Source organism: Anabrus simplex, chromosome 1, assembly GCF_040414725.1.
Source record: "Anabrus simplex isolate iqAnaSimp1 chromosome 1, ASM4041472v1, whole genome shotgun sequence".
NCBI classification, from domain to species: domain Eukaryota; kingdom Metazoa; phylum Arthropoda; class Insecta; order Orthoptera; family Tettigoniidae; genus Anabrus; species Anabrus simplex.
In genome coordinates, this window is record NC_090265.1 from 1,731,964,219 (window position 1) to 1,731,988,622 (window position 24,404).

Genomic DNA, 24,404 nt, shown 5'->3' on the forward strand with positions numbered 1-24,404 from the left:
CGGCTGTGAGCTTGCATCCGGGAGATAGTCAGTTTTCCGTGGTTTCCCATTTTCACACCAGGAAAATGCTCAGGCTGTACCTTAATTAACGCCACGGTCGCTTCCTTCCAATTCCTAGGCCTTACCTATCGCATCGTCGCCATAAGACCTGCCACAAGCAAAAAAAAAAAAAAAAAAGAAAGCGTACTCTTTAACTATTGCCCTACTGACCTTGTATATATAGAAAAACACTGATGCCGTGTCTACAATGGTGTGGGAAAATTGTTGATGCTAATTCCCGATAGACCTCCAGTAGGTGGTGGTGATTATTGTTTTAAGGAGAAATACAACTCGGCAATCATCCTCTAATCAGAGGAAAAAATGGAAGGGATCCGGCACTTCGAGAAATGAAGGTATCCGCCAAAGGAAGACAAGGCCACGAAGGGCGTGAAAATGAAACACTCTCTAGGCCTCGAATGCTCTAATACCACCGGGGTCGGAAAGGAACAAGAGTTGGTCAAGGGAGAATAGGATAGACGAATGTCAGGAGTCTGGTACAAGTAAGTGAAGCAATGCCAGCACTCAGGTAAGGGCCCCATGGTCGCAAGTCATGTTCTCCTTAACCCCTTTTTAGTCACCTCTTACGACATACAGGAGATACCGTGGGTGCAGTTGGACCCCCATCCCACAAACATCTCCATGTTAAAATTATAACATTTGTTAGACTTGAATCACTAATGGACGGATACTAAAAACGATTTTCCCTGTAATCCACCCAACTGTACAGCGCCGGACGCATTAGCCGTCTGGGCTATATGCTTTCAAAAGCGTAATTATTTGGCAAATCTAGAGAGTTAAAATGAAAATATATATGAATGTTTTATAGGAAATATTATTCTAATTCCTGTATGCATGCCCTTTTCCTGTTATTTTCATGGGAAGTTTTCCTTTTCGGTATAAAACTGAATTCTAAAACGACCTGGTAGGCTCCGTATGTTAATAGAACTAACCGTTCAAGCAGCATATTAACAAAACATCCCGAGTGCTCATTTTTTCCAAATTTTTCTATTTTATTTAAATCTACATTTTCCTTTGATAAGGTAACGTAGTGATATATAACTTACTATAACATAGAACAAGTAAGCTTTTAACTGGTAAGAGAATTACCGAAATCTGTCGAGTGCTTCCCGAGATTAGTCTCCATGCACCAACTCACAAAAAATGTTTCTTTATAATGTTAAATGTATTACGTTTTATAATTAAAGCCAACGGCCGTAGCCGTGTTGAAACACAGGATCCCGTGAGATCTCCGAAGTTAAGCAACATTGGGCGTGGTCAGGAGTTGGATGGGTTGCCACGCGCTGTTGGTGGGGGGTAAGGGAATGGAGGAGCGGAAAGGAACTGGCCACCCTACCGCATGTAAACTCCGGCTCAGGAACACCTCTGCATAGCTCTGTCTCTTTTCGTAAAAGCAGCCGCAACAGCTTCCTTCACCTGTTTGGCTATTTGGTATCGTTGCTTGGATACCCGCTCCTTAATAGCATTCAGTGGAGCATTGTCACAAGTCGAGAGATCAGGACTCCAATGAGGCAAATCCAGAGGAGCCGTTCTTCTTCCTACCCACCCATCGCCAAATATGTCATTTTTCCCTGACAGTGATTGCTTAGTGGGGTGCTGCTCCATCCTCTTGAAACCAACTATAAGCAAAAAAAAAAAAAAAAAAAAAAAAAAATTAATAATAATAATAATAATAATAATAATAATAATAATAATAATTCTCTGGAACTCTGGAACAAATCACTCGCTTAACATGATGGGATAGGAGTGTTGACTACCAGTATGTGGACGTTCCTGTGTTTTTGTAAATCATTGTTTGTCAATACTTGTTTTTATTATCACTTAACTCTCTATTATTGACAAGTTTACGCAACGTAAACAATACTGTACATATCTTATGCATCTTTTAAGGTACTTGACAGAATCTTAGGATGTCCTTGTAGAACGAAACATGTCATTCCTTGTATAACAGTATGTATTTTCTACAGGTATGTTTATAGTGTTATAATTTATATTGAAATCGTTACATGTTTGAAACACTGGAAAGTTCTTATTATACATTATACGAAGTCGACATTAGAAAGTATGGCTTCCTTCTTAACATAAAACATAATAATTTAGAATAATATTTTAAAAAATATTCATGTGTCTGTGAGACTAGGCGCCAGCACTCAAGTCACAACGTAGAGCGCCAGTGCTGCAGATTTAAGGGTGTGACAAGACATTTGGATCGCCTGTACATTAAAAATATTGCATGTCTGTGAAATATTATCGTTATTTAGTATATCTAACAACCTGTCTGATAGTTAAATTTAAAATGTTTCGTAATGATGTTAGATTGTTACTCTAATTCAATTTTGCCTTCGCGAAGTGTACCTAGGTCACTCCAGAACTAGCTTTCGTCATACCGCCAGACCAAATGGAAGAAAACAAACAAAAGGAAAACGTATCAGAACGAAGATGATTGCTAGACTGTTCCTTTGGTCGTTTTGATTCTGTAGTAAAGAGAAAGAAAGGAATAAAGGATGAGCTAGAAAGAGAGAGAGAGAGAGAGAGAGAGAGAGGTAGAGCAGTAATATGGATGCTGAGATGATTCACCTGTTTAGTGACTTGGAATTACAGAGCATTGATCAGAAGTCGTGCTTTGAAAGTCTTGTTCAAAGAATGCCACGTATTCAGTTCGGAACAATGGCGCTTACAAAAATACTCATCAATCAGGCCATCACAAAAGGCCTGGTGATTGATCCCGCGGACCGCACGAGAACCATGTTCGCCCCTAATGAGACAAGAGTGCGTGCACATTTCAGATTTGCTAACACAGGCTTGCAAAATAGAGTACTAAATGTGAAAACCTATCACTGCTCTCCTTTATCAGTCCGTATCTGTTGTTTACCTAGTATTTCCTTAAATAATTGTAAAGAATTTTGAAATTTGTTGAACATCTCCCTTAGTGTGTTATTCCAATCCCTAACTCCCTTTCCTTCTTCTTCTACTTCATCAGTTTACCCTCCAGGGTTGGTTTATCCGTCAGACTCAGCGAAAGATCTCACCTCTACCGCCTCAAGGGCGGTGTCCTGGAGCTTCAGACTACGGGTCGGGGGATACAGCGAGGGAGGGTGACCAGTACCTCGCCCAGTGGCCTCACCTGCTATGCTGAACAGGGGCCTTGTGGGGGGATGGGGAGTTTGGAAGTGATAGACGAGGAAGAGGGAAGAAAGCGGCCATGGCCTTAAGTTAGGTACCATCCCGGCATTTGCCTGGAGGAGAAGTGGTAAACCACGGAAAATCACTTCCAGGATGTCTGATGATGGAATCGAAACCCCCTCTACTCAGTTGACCTCCCGAGGTTGAGTGGACCCCATTCCAGCCTTCGTACCACTTTTCAAATTTAGTGGCAGAGCCGGGAATCGAACCCGGCCCTCCGAGGGTGGCAGTTAATCACATTAACCACTACACCACAGAGGCGGACAACTCCCTTTCCTATAAACGAATATTATTTTGAATTCCAACTGTATCCTCATATCTTTCCTACTTTTAAAAACACCACACCACTCAAACTTATTGCTCTGTCAATGTCATTCCACGCCATCTCTCCACTGACAGCTCACAACATACCACTTAGTCGAGCAGCTGGTCTCCTTTTTCTCAAGTCTTCACAGCCCAAACTTTGCAACATTTAACGCTACTCTTTTATCGGAAATCACCCTGAACAAATCGAGCCGCTTTTCTTGAATTTTCTACAGTTACCGAATCAAGTAATCCTGGTTACGGTTCCATACACTGGAACCATACTCTATTTGGGCTCTTATCAGGGATTTATATGCCCTCTCCTTTACTACAACCCCTAAGAACCTTCAAGACCATGTGTGGAGATCTGTACCCTTTACTTACAATCCACTTTATATGATTACCCCAATGAAGATCTTTCCTCATATTAACACCTAGGGGCTTACAGTGATCCCTATACGGAACTTTCACTCCATCAACACAGTAATTAAACCTGAGGGAACTTTTTTTCTATTTATGAAACTTACAACCTGACTTTTATCCTTGTTTATCATCATATGATCGCCTGCTGTCCATCTCACAACATTTTCGAGGTCTTTTTGCAGTTGTGCACAATCTTGTAATTTTATTACTGCAGGCAGTATAATATCATGCTCAAAAATGGAATCCAATTGATTTTCAGTTCGTTGTAATTGATTGAAATGTTATATTAAACCTACAATTTGAACAATCAATATTTACTTATTCCAGAAATATAGCTCACATTGTCTATAAAATGTAAGGGGGGATCCTGCCGAAATTTATATTATTTTGTAATATTTGATCTATTTACAGTGGAACCTTGGATTGCAAGCATAATTCGTTACGGCAACAAGCTTGTAATCCAAAGCGCTCGTATATCAAAGCAAGTTTTCCCATAAGAAACAATTGAAAGGCGGATGATTCGTCCGAAACTCAAAAATATTTATTCGCATACCATTTCTAAAACATAATATTCTTCTTCTTCTTTTCCTGCCGCTTTTTCCCACACCTGTGGGGTCGCGGGTGCGAACTGCGTCGCACATGTGGATTTGGCCCTGTTTTTACGGCCGGATGCCCTTCCTGACGCCAACCCTATGGAGGGATGTAAGCACTATTGCGTGTTTATGTGGTGGTTGGTAGTGTAGTATGTTGTCTGAATATGATGAGGAGAGTGTTGGGACGGACATATACACCCAGTCCCCGAGCCAGAAGAATTAATCAGAGGCGATTAAAATCCCCGACCCGGCCGGGAATCGAACCCGGGACCCTCTGAACCGAAGGCCAGTACGCTGACCATTCAGCCAACGAGTCGGACTTCTAAAACATAATATTACGTAAAACAAATTAAATTACAATAGAATCATTGTTGGTGTGAGGGAGACGAGAGATGACATGAGAATAGTTACTGTGTAGCATGAATTTCGCTGACGGAATAACTGCCATCTGTTGGTTCACCGGAATTGTTTTCTTTTCGTGCAATTTTAACGAGGACCTGTCCAATGACTGTTGCTTTTGCCTCTTTTTGAGGATTTCACGAAAATGTGACATCGCATTGTCACTGAACTGATTCATCGCTCGCACTGCTACAGCCTTATTCGGGTGGTGTTTCTTTACAAAATTTTGCACCGTTTCCCACATTTTGCACTTCTCCCTAATCTCAGTTGAAGTGAGAGATTCCATTGACTTTTTCTCCTCCTCTTCTTCGGACGAGATCTCTATAACCTCCTCCTGTTCGCGATGCAGGTCCATCAGTTCGTTGGTGGTGACTTCCTCGCGATGTTCTTCCACCAGCTCTTGAATATCAACAACAATCCCCTCAAAGTCTAATCCAAGAACACAGTCAGACCACAGCTTTCCCTAAGCGGAAGTGAGTCTTCTCTTGGTGACCCCATCCCAGGCTTTATCGATGATCTTCGGGCAATTCTGGATGGAGAAATTATTTCTCCAAAACTCTCGGAGTGTAAGGTTTGTTCCTTAGGTCACTTCGAAGCATCGCTGAAATAGTGCTTTAGTGTATAGCATCTTCAAGTTCGAAATGACTTGCTGATTCATAGGCTGGAGTAGTGGAGTAGTGTTGGGAGGAAGGAACTTAACCTTAAAGAACTTGAATTCCTCCATTAAGTCGTCCTCAAGGCCTGGAGGATGAGCAGGATCATTGTCCATAACCAGCAAGACTTTCACCGGCATATTATATTCTGAAAGGTATTACTTCACTACAGGACGAAAGACCTCGTTCATCCATTCAACACACGAACAGGGGAGGGAAAACGTAGGCCCACGGGACGCTCGTATTGCGGAACCTCACTCGCTTATCAAGTTACAATTTATTTAAAATGTTTTCTCGTCTTGCAAAACACTCGTAGACCAAGTTACTCGCATTCCGAGGTTTCACTGTTTGAAATGAAAAAGACTGTAAAATTATTAAAATATGAAGCAATGACTTCCTCAACTAAGTAAATGTGTGTGTAAATATACAGGACGAGTCACGCAAGGGTTGCCTACGTATGATAAAAATCTTACACTTCAAAGGTCAAATTTATATTTCCTTGATTCACATCGGTTACTTCGCAATGATAACTTGAAACAAAACGCTGTACGTAGAAAGCGTTATGTATCTTAAATAACAATGTTATGTTTGTTGCGAAGAAGTTATTCTTCAACACTGAAATAGGCCACTAAAGATAGGATGTATACCGTCGCCTAAGAAGCAGTACCTCGTACCCCACACTACTCTTCATATCCATTATGTTCCTTACGACAGGTCACGCCTCCCAGTCACTTGTGGATATGCAGTACAATAGAATAGTTTTCTTTGTTTTCAATTTCCTGTGGTGAAGGGAAATGAACCTTGCCAAACATTACTGTAGTAATGTAAGATTGTAAGACGTATTTTCGCACTCCTACACTATACTGAGTATATGGTTCATTCCCTTTAAGCACAGACATACCAAAATGAACACAACGGGAATTGTTCTAGTGGACTGCATATCCATACAGGGGTGGGAGGCGCTACCAGTCTTAAGGGAAATAATGGACAGGAAGAGCATTGTGACATTATTAGGGATCGATATGTCCGACTCGTTGGCTGAATAGTCAGTGTACTGGCCTCCGCTTCAGAGGGTCCCGGGTTCGATTCCCGGCCGGGTCGGGGATTTTAACCTTTATTGGTTAATTCCAAAGGCCCGGGGGCTGGGTGTTAGTGCTGGCCCCAACATCCCTGCAACTCACAAACTATATGTAACACTATCCTCCACCACAATAACACGAAGTTACCTGCACATGGCAGATGCCACCTACCGTCATCGGAGGGTCTGCCTTACAAGGGCTGCACTTGGCTAGAAATAGCCACACGAAATTAAAATTAATTAAATTAGGGATCGATATGAAGGCATCAATGGTAAACGAAAAGCTGCTAACATCATCTCTCATTCACTTTTTGCTAGTTGCTTTACGTAGCACCGACACAGATAGGTCTTATGGCGACGATGGGACAGGAAAGGGCTGGGAGTGGGAAGGAAGCGGCCGTGGCCGTAATTAAGGTACAGCCCCAGCATTTGCCTGGTGTGAAAATGGGAAACTACGGAAAACCATTTTCAGGGCTGCCGACAGTGGGGTTCGAACCTACTATCTCCCGAATACTACATACTGGCCACACTTAAGCGACTTCAGCTATCGAGCTCGGTCTCTCATTCACATCAACTGCTCTGATTTGGAAAACATTTCTATCAAGAAGCATATTTATAAACACAACAGAATACAAACGACCAATATGGATACCTCCCACACATTCGCATATAAAGGATATTCAAATCCAATGTTAAATCTATATTACTGTGTGAAAGCGAGATGTGGAAAGTGATCGAAGTCATTACCGCAAAGCGGCCGGCCCCGTGGCTAAATGGTTGGAGTGCTGGCCTTTGGTCACAGGGGTCTCGGGTTCGATTCCCTGCAGGGTCGGGAATTTTAACCATCATTGGTTAATTCCAATGACAGGGGTGTCGGCGTATGTGTCATCTTCATCATCAGTTCATCCTCATCATGTAGCGCAGGTCGCCTACGGGTGTCAAATCACCTGGTGAGCTGAACATATCCTCGGACAGTCCCGGCACTAAAAACCACACGCTATTTCATTTCATTCGCACAGGACTACAGACTTGTACTGTAAACCGTTGCTTCAGGTAGATGATGAGAATATGGTGGCGAAAGACCATCTCAAACAAAGACCTTTGGGAGGCCACAAGTCAAATTCCTGTACATCAACAGATAATGAGAAGAGAATAAAGGTGGTTCGGGCAACACCCGGAAAAGACAACAAGAAAAGTATCGCAACCGAGGGAATCTGCAAGGTAATCGCACGTACGACAGACGAGGATCACCTGGAAGTGAACCATAGATAGGGAGATGGCTGAAGTCAACAGTGCATGGAGAGCGGTGAACGAATTGGCAGTAGAAATTTCGTCGAAGCCAGATTTTCCACCTAGGAATTAAAGCCAAGTTACGCATATTTATATATATAACAATATTTAGTGGTTATTGTAGAAATAGAATATTTTTAGACTTGTTAGTTTTGATTATACTATATACATTTACTTGTATTTTTGACTGAATAACTGAGTAATGTTACTGGAAGGTAAATAGTATCGGAAATTTATAGTAAAACGTTCTACACCTACAAGTCATATGAGAGACAGAGGGTGCTTAAGATCGGGCCTATGAAATACTACTGACCACTGATTACAAATTTTACCCAAATTCTGGGCACGCGAGTTTTCTTGAGCGCTAAATTTATGGGGAAGTGGGAACAGAGGGGAGAGAAAGAGTGACGCTTCAGAATTCATTTCCACAGTACTGCTAACCATAACGAGTGAAATTGAGTTCAGCCTGAACAATATTTACTTCATTTGGACCTGTTCACTTTAACCATTCAAATTAAGAGGGAAAGAAATAGAAATTAAAATACTTTTTATTTATTACAATTTTCTTTACGTCGCACCGACAAAAATAGGTCTTCTTTTTTACAGTTTTCTTTATGACGCACCGACAAAGATAGGTCTTATTGTTTTTACAATTTTCTTTACGTCGCACCGACAAAAATAGGTATTTTTTTGCAATTTTCTTTACGTCGCACCGACAAAAATAGGTCTTCTTTTTTTACAATTTTCTTTACGTCGCACCGACAAAAGAGGTCTTCTTTGTTTTTTTACAATTTTCTTTACGTCGCACCGGCAAAAATAGGTCTTTTTTTGCAATTTTCTTTACGTCGCACCGACAAAAATAGGTCTTCTTTTTTACAATTTTATTTACGTCGCACCGACAAAAATAGGTCTTTTTTACAATTTTCTTTACGTCGCACCGACAAAGAGAGGTCTTTTTTACAATTTTCTTTACGTCGCACCGACAAAAAAGGTCTCCTTTTTTACAATTTTCTTTACGTCGTACCGACAAAAATAGGTCTTTTCTTACAATTTTCTTTACGTCGCACCGACAAAAATAGGTCTTTTTTACAATTTTCTTTACGTCGCACCGACAAAATTAGGTCCTTTTTTTTTACAATTTTCTTTACGTCGCACCGACAAATATAGGTCTTCTTTTTTTACAATTTTCTTTACGTCGCACCGAGACAGATAAGTCTTATGGCGACGATGCGACAGGAGAGGGCTAGGAGTGGAAAGGAAGCGGCCGCATTTCCCGGTGTAAACATTGGAAACCACTGAAAACCATCTTCAGGGCTGCCGACATTGCGGTTCGAATCCACTATCTCCCAAATACTGGATAAGCGACTGCAGCTATCGAGCTCGGTCAGATAGGTCTTATGGCGACGATCGGATAGGAAAGAGGCTAGGAGTGGGAAGGAAGCGACCGTGGCCTTAAGTAAGGTATAGCCCCAGCATTTTCATCGTGTGAAAATGAGAAACTACGGAACACCATCTTCGGGGATGCGGACAGTGGGGTTCGAACCCACTACCTCTCGAATGCAAGGTGATAACTCAAAGCGCACGGTCACTTGCTCGGCTTAAAAGAAATACATGCAAACTGAGAGAAGTACAGGGCTGTAGATATTTGTGTCTGTATTTCATGTACTTTGCGGTTCCGAGAAACATTTGTGGTGACCTGGCGTAAATGCACGCAGGGAATATTTTATTTCTCATGTTAAATATAAGGTCACTAAAGTGCTAACAGATCAAGATATTAGACATGTGCAGGTACAAGGCGTATTAATTATGGAGAAACTCCCGCTGCATGATGACGGATTAGATTCCGTGTTTACGAAATGAAGTGCTTGTGTCAACATGGCAATCTCATATTTCCCTCGGCTACAAATCTTTGTTGATTTTAACAGGCATGCTGCTTATCTGAATCTAAGATGCTGAAACGGCTTTTATTAGTCAGTCGTGGTAAATAAGTACTTAACACTAGGCAATAGCATTGTTCAATCATTATCGCAGTACTTCCAGGAATTTGGAGATTAGTTAAGACGAGACACACAAAATGATTGTATTCTCCTGACAGTGTTAGTATTTTTTCCCGTATAAGCAGCAGCTCGTTCTGTAGACTTGTTGAGCGAGAGTAAGAACCGGCAGTTCCTTTTCTCAGAGCCGCAGCATTTCGTCAGTTTTGCTATTATTTTTTTGCTTTCGCAATACACGTTTGTACGAGTGCACTTCCAAGGAGATATTCGTAGCACTTGGGACAATTGTCATGCGGCTTGTGTTATATCAGCTGTGGTGATCATCAATTTCTCTTCATTTTTAAATGAACTACAGAAAACAAGCTGTTAACACCGAAATATATTGAACTGAAATGGAAATCACGACAAGAGTAAAATCTTTGTAGTAAAATCATGAGAAGTCGAGGAGGTCAAAACCTTTTTTACTCTTCAGTGTTTCAAGCTCCGTATACGATGTTAATCGAATATTACTGAGTAAGGACAAAGGGGTCGAACGTTCTAGAAAACCTGCGTTGATAGTAATAGAATCAGCGGCTCTGTCCACAGTGAATTCAGAATTAGTGCAGAGTGAGCCCAACCGAGCAGAGGAGTTGTGTCCACGGCTCTACACCTCTGTATTCGGGGGACAGAGAGGGGATAGTCCCCACAGTCGGTTCTCCTGAGAATTGTTTTTCGTGGTTCTTCATTCTCTTGCACTAAGGCGAATACCGGGACAGTTCCTAGAATAGGCCACGGCCATCTACCCTTTCACCTTCACCGCACATATCCTTCCCGATACAAATTTCCCGACCTGAGAGACGGCGTCACCATCTATGAGGCCCGCCTCCCCCTTCAGGGGAGGAATGAAAACATTTAGTAGTAGACAGAGTCACTGCTGGTAACAATAGTGAACGGCCCAATAGTAAATTCATGTCCTTCTTCTGCGGTGGTGTAGCTTTTCTTCAGAACCCCCCCACCTCTCCTCCAATAGAAGTGAGCTTCATATACCACTTTAACCACATACCAGCCCTCCTACCAATTTAAATTTTTCTATCGGTACCTGGAATCAAACGCGATCACCCGAAAATGGCAGCTAATAATGCTAATAGTTACACTACGAAGATGGAGAAAAGCCCAATAATAACTTCGTGGATCAGCCTGAAGGTAGAGGTTTCATCTATATCCTCAGCCTTTACATCAATTGAAGTGTCAGTTCTCGTAGCCAGGGAACATTACTTCTAGCTCCTATAGATTAAGGGTACCAGACGTAACCTTTCTTTGGCTTGTATATTCTCTTTCATTTCCCCATTTCATTTCTCTCAAAAAGCATAACGATAGTTTAATTACACCAATTTCACCTTATATCAAGTTATATCGTGTTCGACGTGCGAGTGCCCTAGGACGCATGTTCGAAATGCTCATTTGACACGTAAAAGCGAAATTTCCTGGCTTACGAAGAAAATGCACCAGAATATAATTTAACAGGAAATTTGTTTCCGAATGTTGCATGTATGATCCACCTTTGATATATTGATATATTTCGGGTAGTTGTCAGCTAGAGCATGCGCTGAAAGACTGGAAAATATTTTCTCCGGAAAACTAACTGCAAGTCTTATAATGGAAATGCATATACAGTAATCCTTTCTTGAAGAAATGCATTCACTATATACTTGGTGTGCTTTACTTTTATAGGACTAGCACTTAAAGTAGATGAATATTATTACTTGGGTTGTATAATAACTAATGATTCCAGAAGAAAGGGGGACATAAAATGCAGACTAGCACAAGCAAGATAGGCTTTTCTTTGGAAAAGCAATTTGCTGACTTGGAAAATGGAAGATGTTCGTCTGGAGCGTTGTAACCGTACAACAGGGTTACAGATTCCATTCAGTATTTATTATTATTATTATTATTATTATTATTATTATTATTATTATTATTATTATTATTATTATTATTATTATTATTATTATTATTAACCCGATTCATTAGATTTTATATATTCTATTTCTCATCATTTAGACTGTAATAATTAGGTATCACGTATATTATTGTATTTAATCATAAGTTAAGTGAAATTTGTTTGTAATTATTCTGTATTGTAGTAAGTGAGATTTGTTGGTTTCATATTGTCATGCTGTGGCTTGTAACTCTGGCTAGATGAGCTGGCATAGTATTTTGCAATCGAGGCTATGTTTAACTGTGCAAGTAGATTTTCCGGTGACGCATTCAGCTTAGTCATTCTCAATCCGCTTGGGTACGCTTAGACGACACATGACTGATGACATCAGTGCGTGAGCACGTGATTGCGACCAAGTGTCAGTATTCGCCAGCTACTGTAAGTGGAAGTGGAAGGGATGAACAGTGAGTAGGGAGGTGAGTCGTCATCGCGAGGTTATATAAGTTGATGCAACAGTGGGGAGAGGTATTCAGTTCATATTATTCAGATCATATCGTTCAGATCATATTGTGCAGATCATATGAAACAGTCAGAGGTATCAAATGGAAGAAGTGGTCTTAGTGTGATTGTCAGAGCTAAGAGTTGTGTTTTCAAGAGGTCTTGTAATCATCGAGGAGGTCTACAAGTGGTGGTTGTATCCGAGCAGAGACGGGTACTATGCTGATAAAGAAACGTCATCTTCTTGTGAGGATGGACTTCACAAGATGTTTCAATAATATTTTCAAATTTCTTATTATATATTGAGTGGACTTAATTACATTGGAGCTCCCTACACGCGTACATGGTATGTAGGCCAACTCCTTGTTATATAAGAAGATAACAGCAGACGGCTCCCGACTTCAGCTCAGAGGTTTTCCCAAGAATTTCAAGTTCAACAGCGGTGTATGCCGACATCAGGTAATTAAAGCATCAGACATGTTATGCATTCATAACATGAAGAAGAATGTAATCAGCGGCGATATCACATCTCACTTCAAGTTCATGCCAATAGCTTTTTTTGTTTAAATTAAATTTTCCTTTTATTAGTACCACAAATCTCACGATATATTTTTTTTTGTTAAATTAAAAGACGTCAATGATTGTTCATTGTGACGTAAATTATAGTCATAAACTCAGTTTTATTTTAATTATAATAAGTGATTCCAGTTCCATGTACAATCCTCAATTGTGGAAATGCAACAGTAATTTAATATTTTCCTGATCCATATCCCTGTATATTGCCAGATATGTGAGTTTATCACCTCACGCCTTGATATAATTGATATAAGAGGTATGCTCTACCGAATTTTTTTGTTTTTCTTAAAAAAGCAACTGGCGCTCAAACAAATGTTATTTATATTGTGTGGGAGATGTAGGTATAAGAGTAGTGGTTGGAGTAGCAACGGCGTGACATTGTAAGGAAGCGAAACACGGACAATCACTAGCTCAGAAAGAAAGAGAATAGAAGCCTTTGAAATGTGGTATTACTGAATAATCCTGAAGTTGAGATGGATAGATCGAATAAAAAATGAAGAGGTACTAAATCGAATTGGTGAGAGGGCAATGATTTGATGAAATTTTAGGGCACATCTTAAGACACCCAGGTCTTGTTCTGCTAGATTTTGAGTGAAGCGTTGGTGGTAAAAACTGCAGGGGTAGACCATGGTATAAATATAACAAACACATTAGATTAGATGTAGGATGTAGCAGTTAAGTAGAAATGAAAAGGTTAGCACAGGGTAGGGTGGTTTGGAGGCTTGCATCAAACCAATCTATGGACTGATGACCCAAACAACACAGCACTTCAGGTATTTATTCACTTTTAAGGGTCCCAGATGCATAGTATTTCTAACTTGCTCTATCTCCTTCAAACGCTTTTGCTCCTCATACAAACTAGCTTCTTTATTTATAGCCTATAATAACACAACCCAGCATGATTTTTGCGGCAAAGTATCTGATACGTGATTTTAACTAAATAAGGTCTCCTGATTTCAGAAATGTCATTGGTTCTATTATATCACATCTAGTTTTCGTGTTATTTGCCATTTACTGTCTGAAAATGTGTCATTGCGGCACAGTGCTGCTTTGTGATAACAGCGATTCTGCTGTTTGTGGATTCCTATAAGAGGAGCTTAAAGGCTGTACTACTTCATAACCGAAACATTCTAGCTTCGATTCCTGTGGCACATTCGGTTTCACTAAAAGAAAATTACAATATATCACAATGCAAACTGTTTTAGATGAAATGAAATGAAATGAAATGAAATGAAATGAAATGAAATGAAATGAAATGAAATGGCGTATGGCTTTTAGTGCCAGGAGTGTCTGAGGACATGTTCGGCTCGCCAGATGCAGGTCTTTCGATTTGACTCCCTTAGGCGACCTGCGCGCCATGATGAAGATGAAATGATGATGAAGACGTCACATACACCCAGCCCCCATGCCAGAGAAATTAACCAATGATGGTTAAAATTCCCGACCGCCTGGAATCGAACCCGGGACCCCTGTAACCAAAGGCCAGCACGCTAACCATTTAGCCATGGAGCCGGACACTGCTTTAGATAAAATCAAGTATCATGAGCACCGGTGGGATGTGTGTAGTGGCTTGAAGGTGTGTGGTATTGTATTAGGACACAAGCAGGCTACACTAAATTCTCTTGTTATTTATGTGAATGGGACAGCAGAGCTAGATGTCTACACCTTCCTGGACCAAGAGACAAGTTTTGACACTGGGGAATCATGAAGGAGTTCGTTAAGGCCTTGGAGAAAATTTGCCCCTGTTTCAAGTACAATGCACGCAAATTTCCACATTTTTCTGATGCGAAAGTCAAGGAAGGCATTTTTAATGGACCACAAATTAGAAAGCTTCTGAAAGACAGAAACATTGAACGGACGATGAATGTCGTGGAACTTGATGCATGGAATTCAATAACAGACGTCATAATGTAGTTCCCAGGAAATGTAAAGGATGAACAATACGAAACAATAGTGAAAAGGATGTTGGATGATATGAAAGAGTTGCGCAGAATGAGTCTGAAACTGCACTTCCTTCATTTTAATCTCGATCAATTTCTGGAAAATCTTGGGGCTGTTAATGAAGAGATGGGAGAGAGGTTCCATCAGGACATCAAGGAGGCAGAAAGAAGATACCAGGGAAGGAACCAATGATGGCCGACTACTGTTGGTGTTTGAAAAGAGAAGACAAACTTAATGCAGTCAGACGCTGGGGAGCCAAGCGTTCATTCCAAGAGGACATCTAGGACTGTTAATTTTGTTCACATTTATGAATTCATAAAGATACTGAATAAAAGTTACATTGCTTGCTTGTAAATCACGTTTAATTGTCAAAATAAAATGCTTTCATTGCCTCAGATTTGTTTGTTTATGTGTTTTTGTGTAAATCAGTATTATATTACAATAAATGCTAAATATTTCATTGTAATTTTATACTCAATAATTATTCATTGTATATAATAATTCAAGACAATATTCAACTATTTCATACAAAGAAATATAAATATTTCCAAAATTATCTACATTTTTCAGTACTTTTTAAATGCAATATTCAGGTCTATCTCTTATTTTGATATACCTATTGCGAGAAAACGTGACGTGATACGTATAAACGGACAACGGATTCGTGTTCAGCGATCCAAAATTAGTTAAGATCACCTATCACACCTCTTGCCGCAATAAAAAAGTTTGAAAATACTGGGTTGTGTAATTTGGAAGAAATTAGCCTTCTAATGGCGAAAGAAGTATTGACAACAGTTGAATGCTACACGAGGTAATCCTGCACATACAAACATACTGACATGTTTCTCTTTTTTTGTAACATTAATATAGATATCAGACTTCATTAAAGAGTAATACCAGGTGTATGCATAAGTTTCTGTCGGTTTTTTGGTAAAGTAAACACATAATTTTCTAGAGAAATTCATTTTTAATTCAAAATATTGACCATCAGTTTCTACACACTTCGCCAATCTGTGAGGTAAGTTATGAACACCATGCCAGAAAAACTGTTGTCCTTTGCGGCAAACCATTCATCGAGCCATTTTACAACATCCTCGAAATTGCTGAAGGGCTGTTCTGTGAGCGCGTGCCCCATCGATGCCAAGAGGTGATAGTCACATGGCGCCAGGTTGTGGTAGTACGTCGGGTGCGGAAGATTGTCCCATCCGAGCGATTTCAAGGTGTGTCTCAATGGTTTTGCTCTCTGTGTGAGACGGCGCGTAGTCGTGTAACAAAATCACTTTGCCATGCGTGATTTAAATTAATCATTTGTTGGAGATAGCGTTGTGCATTAAGGATTTAGCCAGGCTTCAAGAGTTCATAATACACTATACGGCTCTGATTCCACCAGACACAAATCATGGTCTTCTTGCCGAAGCGATTTGGCCTTGGTGTTGAAGGACCGGCTTCACCAGATGACAGCCACGATTTTCCCCACTTCGGGTTTACAAAATAAATCCATTTTTCGTCACCCGTCACAATTCGGTACAGAAATGATTTTCTTTCGTGGCGTTGATGCAGTATTTCACAAGAGATTTTGCGATTTTCCATTTGCCGTTCATTCAATCCTTTGGGACCCATTTAGCGAGTTTATTGATCTACCCAATTGCTCGTAAACGCCTGCTGATTATTTCTTGTGATATTTTAACCCTTGCTCCGATTGCTGTTGAGTTTGTGTTGGGTCATTATCGAGAGCGTATAATGTCTTTCACATTGAAATCAGCACTTTTAAATTGTCGAAAATATCGCACATAGTCTAATCAATGGAGCGTGTTCACCGAATGTTCTACCAGAAAACGAGGACTCTCCACAGCCTTCTCTTGTGATGAAGTAAGAAAAGCAATGCGTGCCGCAAATGTTCTTTCTCAGGCACAAACATCGACATGATCACTGAACGATACAACATAGACGCGATGTTTGGCGGACTCAACTTATTTGTGTTGGTAGGCTAATGTCAGACGAACAAACTGATGTATGTGTCAAATTCATACGCTGCGTAGTGTTCGCTGGCGCCATCTCTTAGTGAAACTGGAAAAGACTCATGCATACATCTGGTACAATGATAAAAATAATCAAGAAGCTAAAAGTATATTCACCACTAAACAAGTTAACTTTGGTAGGCACAAGAGAAGCAAGGAGCTAAGAGAAGCATCACAAACCCGGTATACGTTTCTTCATTCATACATAATTATATAAGCTGGAAATTCACAACCCTAAAAAATGCAGTGTGTTCGTAAAGGAAAACTTTCACGTGAAATTACACTGACTGACAGAGCAAATGCAACACCAAGAAGGAGTGGTCAGAACTTCATGCTAATTGCAGGGTAGACTGACGTCACTGAGGTATGCTCATGATGTGAAATGGGCCGCTGTGCTGCGCACGTAGCGAACGATAAATGGGACACGGCGTTGGCGAATGGCCCACTTCGTACCGTGATTTCTCAGCCGACAGTCATTGTACAACGTGTTGTCGTGTGCCACAGGACACATGTATAGCTAAGAATGCCAGGCCGCCGTCAACGGAGGCATTTCCAGCAGACAGACGACTTTACGAGGGGTATGGTGATCGGGCTGAGAAGGGCAGGTTGGTCGCTTCGTCAAATCGCAGCCGATACCCATAGGGATGTGTCCACGGTGCAGCGCCTATGGCGAAGATGGTTGGCGCAGGGACATGTGGCACGTGCGAGGGGTCCAGGCGCAGCCAGAGTGACGTCAGCACGCGAGGATCGGCGCATCCGCCGCCAAGCGGTGGCAGCCCCGCACGCCACGTCAACCGCCATTCTTCAGCATGTGCAAGACACCCTGGCTGTTCCAATATCGACCAGAACAATTTCCCGTCGATTGGTTGAAGGAGGCCTGCACTCCCGGCGTCCGCTCAGAAGACTACCATTGACTCCACAGCATAGACGTGCACGCCTGGCATGGTGCCGGGCTAGAGCGACTTGGATGAGGGAATGGCGGAACGTCGTGTTCTCCGATGAGTCACGCTTCTGTTCTGTCAGTGATAGTCACCGCAGACGAGTGTGGCGTCGGCGTGGAGAAAGGTCAAATCTGGCAGTAACTGTGGAGCGCCCTACCGCTAGACAACGCGGCATCATGGTTTGGGGCGCTATTGCGTATGATTTCACGTCACGTCTAGTGCGTATTCAAGGCACGTTAAATGCCCACCGCTACGTGCAGCATGTGCTGCGGCCGGTGGTACTCCCGTACCTTCAGGGGCTGCCCAATACTCTGTTTCAGCAGGATAATGCCCGCCCACACACTGCTCGCATCTCCCAACAGGCTCTACGAGGTGTACAGATGCTTCCGTGGCCAGCGTACTCTCCGGATCTCTCACCAATCGAACACGTGTGGGATCTCATTGGACGCCGTTTGCAAACTCTGCCCCAGCCTCGTACGGACGACCAACTGTGGCAAATGGTTGACAGAGAATGGAGAACCATCCCTCAGGACACCATCCGCACTCTTATTGACTCTGTACCTCGACGTGTTTCTGCGTGCATCGCCGCTCGCGGTGGTCCTACATCCTACTGAGTCGATGCCGTGCGCATTGTGTAACCTGCATATCGGTTTGAAATAAACATCAATTATTCGTCCATGCCGTCTCTGTTTTTTCCCCAACTTTCATCACTTTCGAACCACTCCTTCTTGGTGTTGCATTTGCTCTGACAGTCAGTGTATATTCGCTGTTTAAAAATGTGAAGATTCAGGTCACGACAAGGAGGAAATGCCTGTTCAGTGCTTTTGTTTGTTCTCCATTCCATTGCTTTCAGAACTCTCATAAACATATTTCTTTTTAATAATAAAAACTCTCTCTGAATGTGTGTGTCCAATTAGAAGAACTGATACTACGCATCGGAACTCTTGATTTATGGATGTTTTAGGATGTGTACAGTTGCGTTCTAACCACCAAGTATATCATTCCACTAACTATTTAGAATTAAGCGAAAAAAAGCTGAGGATTAACCGGTGTTTAAAAATATGTAACCTTCAATCTCCCTGAGTTCATCCAATAAATAATACATTTTCGTCACTCATTTAGCTCACTTTGACAATCTTCTTCACGAATTACACTGTAAGGCTCTAGTGAAAAACATAATTCGAATCGAGAGAGCGTCGAGAATGCTGCTTCACAAGGACAAAAAAAATGAAGAGAACATGCGAGCTTAACCTCGAGTGGTTAATTATCTGTAATCATTTTCGGAACCTTAATCACTGTATGAATTATAGTGGTACGAAACCCTCATAAACTATACATTTAGATGCCGTAACAGCTGCCGTAAGATAATCGGACTCAACGAGCTTATGTTATGCTTTAAATAAAATTCCATGGTGTTACAGCCTGTGAAGTGCAAGGATATTAACGTCTCGTTATTCCATGGATATAAATAACGACAGACAGTAGGAAATGTCATCACAATCTTCTTCCATGGATAAGGTCATTCAGTCTGTTCCTCTGTTCCGATATCTTATTTAGGTTCAGTTTACTGGAAAATCCACATTTCTTTCTTTCCTATATGTTACGGAGACGGTAAATTGCCTCTCAATTAACAGTGATCAGCATTTGGGGCAGTCGCTCAGGTGGCAGATTCCCTATTTGATTTCCTAGCCTTGACTTAAATGAATGAAAAGAATTTGGAAATTTATTGAACAACTTCCTTAGTCAATTGTTCCAATCACTAACTCCCTACATATAAAAGAATATTTGCCCCAATTTGTTCTTTTCTATTAGTGAAACTCAGAATCTGACTTTTAATCCCGTTAATCATCATACCATTTTCTTTGGGTGTAAATTTCGTAACTTCATATGTTGTCTAGAATGAGGAACCTTCCACAACTCTCAGAAAGCTAATTTATATTGCTTCAATTCTACTTCAATCCCGTTTTGTTGCCACCCAGATTTCACTTCCGTAAAACAAGTTTATTGCAACTGTCACTTTATAAATTCTTACCTGAGTTTCCTTCCGATCGGTTCTGACATAAATATGTCTTATGACTGGGGGTCACCTGGCAGCCGTTGATGTGTGGCCATGACCGAGAGACATTTGATCTTCGCAAGGTGAAAAGTGGTTTCTTGTTTTTAAGTGTCTCATTACTGTGGGATACATTAGAAATATGTTTTTGAAGACTTTCGTGTGGAGCGTGGCATTGTATGGAAGTGTAACGATAACTAGCTCAGAAAGAAAGAGAACAGAAGCTTTTGAATGTGGTGTTACAGAAGAATGCTGAAGGTGAGATGGATATATCGAATCACGAAAGAAGATATACTGAATCGAATTGGTGAGAGGAGATCGATTTAGCTAAATTTGACGAGAAGAAATGATAGAATGAGAGGACACATCTTAAGACACCCAGGACATGTTCAGTTGGTTTTTGAAGGAAGTGTAGGTGGTAAGAACGGTAGGGGTAGACCAAGGTATGAATATGACAAGCAGATTAGAGCAGATGTAGGATGCAATAGTTACGTAGAAATGAAAAGGTTAGCACAGGATAGGGTGGCATGGAAGGCTGCATCAAACCAGTCTATGGACTGATGACTCAAACACACATTGCCTTTAGGTCCGGTTTCTTCAAGAAATTTTAAGTGTTAACATTGCTGTTAAGTAGACTTAACACACAATTTAACAAAATAGCCGTGTTATAAAGAATAGTTAACTCTAACAAATTGCGAATGCTTGTGTTAAATTAGCAGGGCAGCAGCCCTGTGTTAAACCTCTTAACAGCTGTTCAAATTTCAAAATGTTAGCATGTAGAAGACGCAAATTTGAAGTTTTATTGTTGTATTTGATAACAATTATTGTTATTTAACAAGTTCTGATATAACCGTCTGTTCTTCATATTTAAAGCACGCTCACGAAATTTGAAATTATAACAGCATTTGTCTCGCATTCACCATAATAACCCTTTTGTTACCCCTTACTTGACATGTTTATGTCTTAGCGGTCTCCACTACCTATAACCTATAATAATGTCAAAATGACAAAAAATGACAAAATGCTATTCCAATGCTAGGAGCACTTTATAAGAAATAAAAGGCGCTCACAGGCAAACGCGTTCAGGAATCTCACGGAAACGTATTAATTTGTCTTTAACAGTTATTTCGTAATATGCATTGGAAATGTGATATTAAAACAGAGCATTTTTAACCGAAGCTTTGAATTTGATAACAATTGTTAGTTAACATTTGTTAAGTAAACTTTCACACAGAGTTCAGGAAACTGGGCCTTAATATTTTCAATTTCTTTTCTAACTCAGTTTCCCCATCTAAATTTGTTTCAAAATTCCGGTAGTTCAACTTATTTACTTGTTATATGATTGTATCTTCAACGTTCATATTTGTATGGATATAAAATGAAAATATGTGGTAAATTATAACATATTTTGATTTGCAAGGAACCAAGTTATGATATTTCGTTTTTCAGCTTTGACTCATGGAGTGATGACTAACGTTACTGAGAATTACAACTAGCCTTTTATTATAATCCGACATACACTTCTTCTTGATTCTTCAAACGAAGATTGACTGACATCAATTCTTCTTCCTATCCATTATTTCCGTTAAGTGAACCTTAAATACATCATACTCTAGGAGTGGGTACATATGTCATGCAAGAGTACACTAATTTTTAAAGTACGTTACAGTAAGGTTCATTTTCCTTTACACACGCGAATACGAAAGTTAATTGAACGTAAACCATTCTGATGAATTGCATATCAATATGTGGCTGGGAGGCGTGATCTGTCTTAAGGGAAATAATGGGTAGGAATATCTTTGTCACATGTGCGGTTGAGACACAGCAGCGACAACATAATTATGTACTGAAAGTAAACAGAAATTTGGTATTCATATATATGACTTATAATAACTGCAAAGAAGTTTATCACTAAGTAAAACATTGGAAAGTTTTGTTTTTTTGCTAGTTGCTTTACGTCGCGCCGACACAGATAGGTCTTATGGCGACGATGGGACAGGGAAGGGCTGGGAGTGGGAAGGAAGCGGCCGTGGCCTTAATTAAAGTACAGCTCCAGCATTTGCCTGGTGTGAAAATGGGAAACCACGGAAAACCATTTTCAGGGCTGCCGACAGTGTGATTCGTACCTACTATCTCCCGAATACTGGATACTGGCCGCACTTAAGCAACTGCAGCTATCGAGCTCGGTCATTGGAAAGCTTAGAGAATGTGGTAAGACACATTGATACGGTCAACAAGGATTGTCTTTCAATTCAGAAGTGGACGTCACCGAATTACCTGTCGAACATTTCACTCCTTTAAAGGTCTTATGAACATGTTACTCCCTGAGAATTACAACGTGATTTCACTCTCCATTGAAGACACAATGCGCCTTCTCGAACTCTCACGTAGAGAGACTGCGTTTTAGAACACAGGTGTGACTCCTCGTCTGTTCATATTTGGTTGCTAATCGCTAGCTCTTACGCATTGCAGCTATTCAAGGTGGCTTTAGAATCCTAGGCATGTATTATATTCGATGAAGTATATATTTTTCAGCCGCAAGAGTAATTTTTCGGACGATTTATTACGTCATTCGACATGTACCACATGAAGTTTGCTACCACAAAGGCTGCTGGTAAACAGAATTATTCTTTTCTACCTTCGGGATATAATCAACACATTTACCCTCCTTTCTCCACATATGTTCAGATTTACTGTTGTAGTTGTTTCCTGCTTTCGTGGGTCAAGGAAAGAGAAAGAGTACCACTCGCTATCCACAGTTTGTGGATTCCATTTCAACCTAGGAAGTTGATATATTAATCAATACTTCCACTTCACTAGTTCGGCAAAAGCGTGCATTTACCTTACAGATGAACTAGCTAGATGCTACTAGAGTAACAATAACGGATTATCTTTTGTTTCGAGACTTCTCATGATAATTACCAAGGTATAATCAAAGCGCGGCCAGTATCCAGTATTCGGGAGATAGTAGGTTCGAACTCTACCGTCGACAGCCCTGAAGATGGTTTTCCATGGTATCCCATTTTCACACCAGGCAAATGCTGGGGATGTACCTTAATTAAGGCCACGGCCGCTTCCTTCCCACTCCTAGTCCTTCCCTGTCCCATCGTCGCCATAAGACCTATCTGTGTCGGTGCGACTTAAAGCAAAAAAAAAAAAAAAAGAGAAAAATAGGTAAAATCAACAAGAGCATTTATTAGCATATCGTCGTTTAAGAAGCAGTACCGCGTATCTGACAATTATCTTCCTGTCCAATACTTTCCTTAAGTCTGGTCGCGTCTTCCAGCCAGATATTGTCATGCGTTCCATCAGAACAATTTATGTTGTGTTCATTTCTCTATACCGTCATGTAAAGGAAAAAGAACCTTACCGTACCGAGCCGTATCGTGTATTTGCACGACGTACTTACGCACTAAAGCCTTTGTGGCTCAGACGGCAGCGCGCCGGCCACTCACCGCTGGGTTCCGCGGTATAAACCCCGGTCACTCCACGTGAGATTTGTGTTGGACAAAGCGGAGGCGGGACAGGTTTTCCTCGGAATACTCCGGTTTTCCCTGTCATCTTTCATTCTAGCAACACTCTCCAATATCATTTTATTTCATCTCTCAATCGTTAACCATTGCCCCAGAGGAGTGTCACAGCCTTCAGCAGCCGACACAATTCGTAACCTGGCTGCTAGATGGAAGCTTCCTTCATTCCATTCCTGACCCGGTCGATTGACTGGAAACAGTCTGTGGAGTTTTAAGTTATGCACTGCCACAGTAGAAGGTTCATTTTCCTTTATACACATGCGTACCAAAATGAACACAAAGAAAATAGTTTTGATGGACTTGCAGGACTTGCTTCCTAGGCGTCGATATGTTAGTCAATAAATGAAACAATGTGTGCAGGTATTTACGTTACTTGCATTGTATTATTATCAAATTATAACCACCTCCCTTGTAGATACCTGCGAATACCTACAACAAACATGATATATGTAGGTTCAATTGCTTCTGAAAATATGTACCTGCGAGAAACATATACAACACCATGCGTTCATTTTTTCTGAATGACTGTATATTCTCTGAGACCGATGTGTTAGTAGACACTGAATTTAACTGCACAGATTTTCATCTATGAATAAATTCAAAACATATATTGTCGTCGTTGAAGAAGTGAAACCTTGTATGTCACAATGGTCTTCGTTCCCGTTATTATCCTTAAGAATGCTCACGCCTCACAGCCACATATGGAAAAGCAGTCTATCAGAACAATTTTCTTTGTGTACATTTTCACATGCAAGTGTGTAAAGGAAAATGAACCTCACCATACCGTGCTGTAGGAATGTATGTTTATGTGACGTATTTACGCACTGCTACACTATAAGGTATGAAATGATAACTTTCCTTCACATCTCCGCATAGGATAATGACACAATGGACATTGTTTTGATGGACTTCATATCCATATCTGGCTGGGAGGCGTGGCCATTGTTAAAGGAAAT

At 40.8% G+C, this 24,404-nt stretch overlaps 1 pseudogene; it reads right to left on the minus strand.

Moving 5' to 3' along the window:
• The window catches only part of LOC137498903 (NADH-ubiquinone oxidoreductase chain 5-like), a 62,602-nt pseudogene that overhangs the window by 2,596 nt on the left and 35,602 nt on the right, over positions 1–24,404 (minus strand).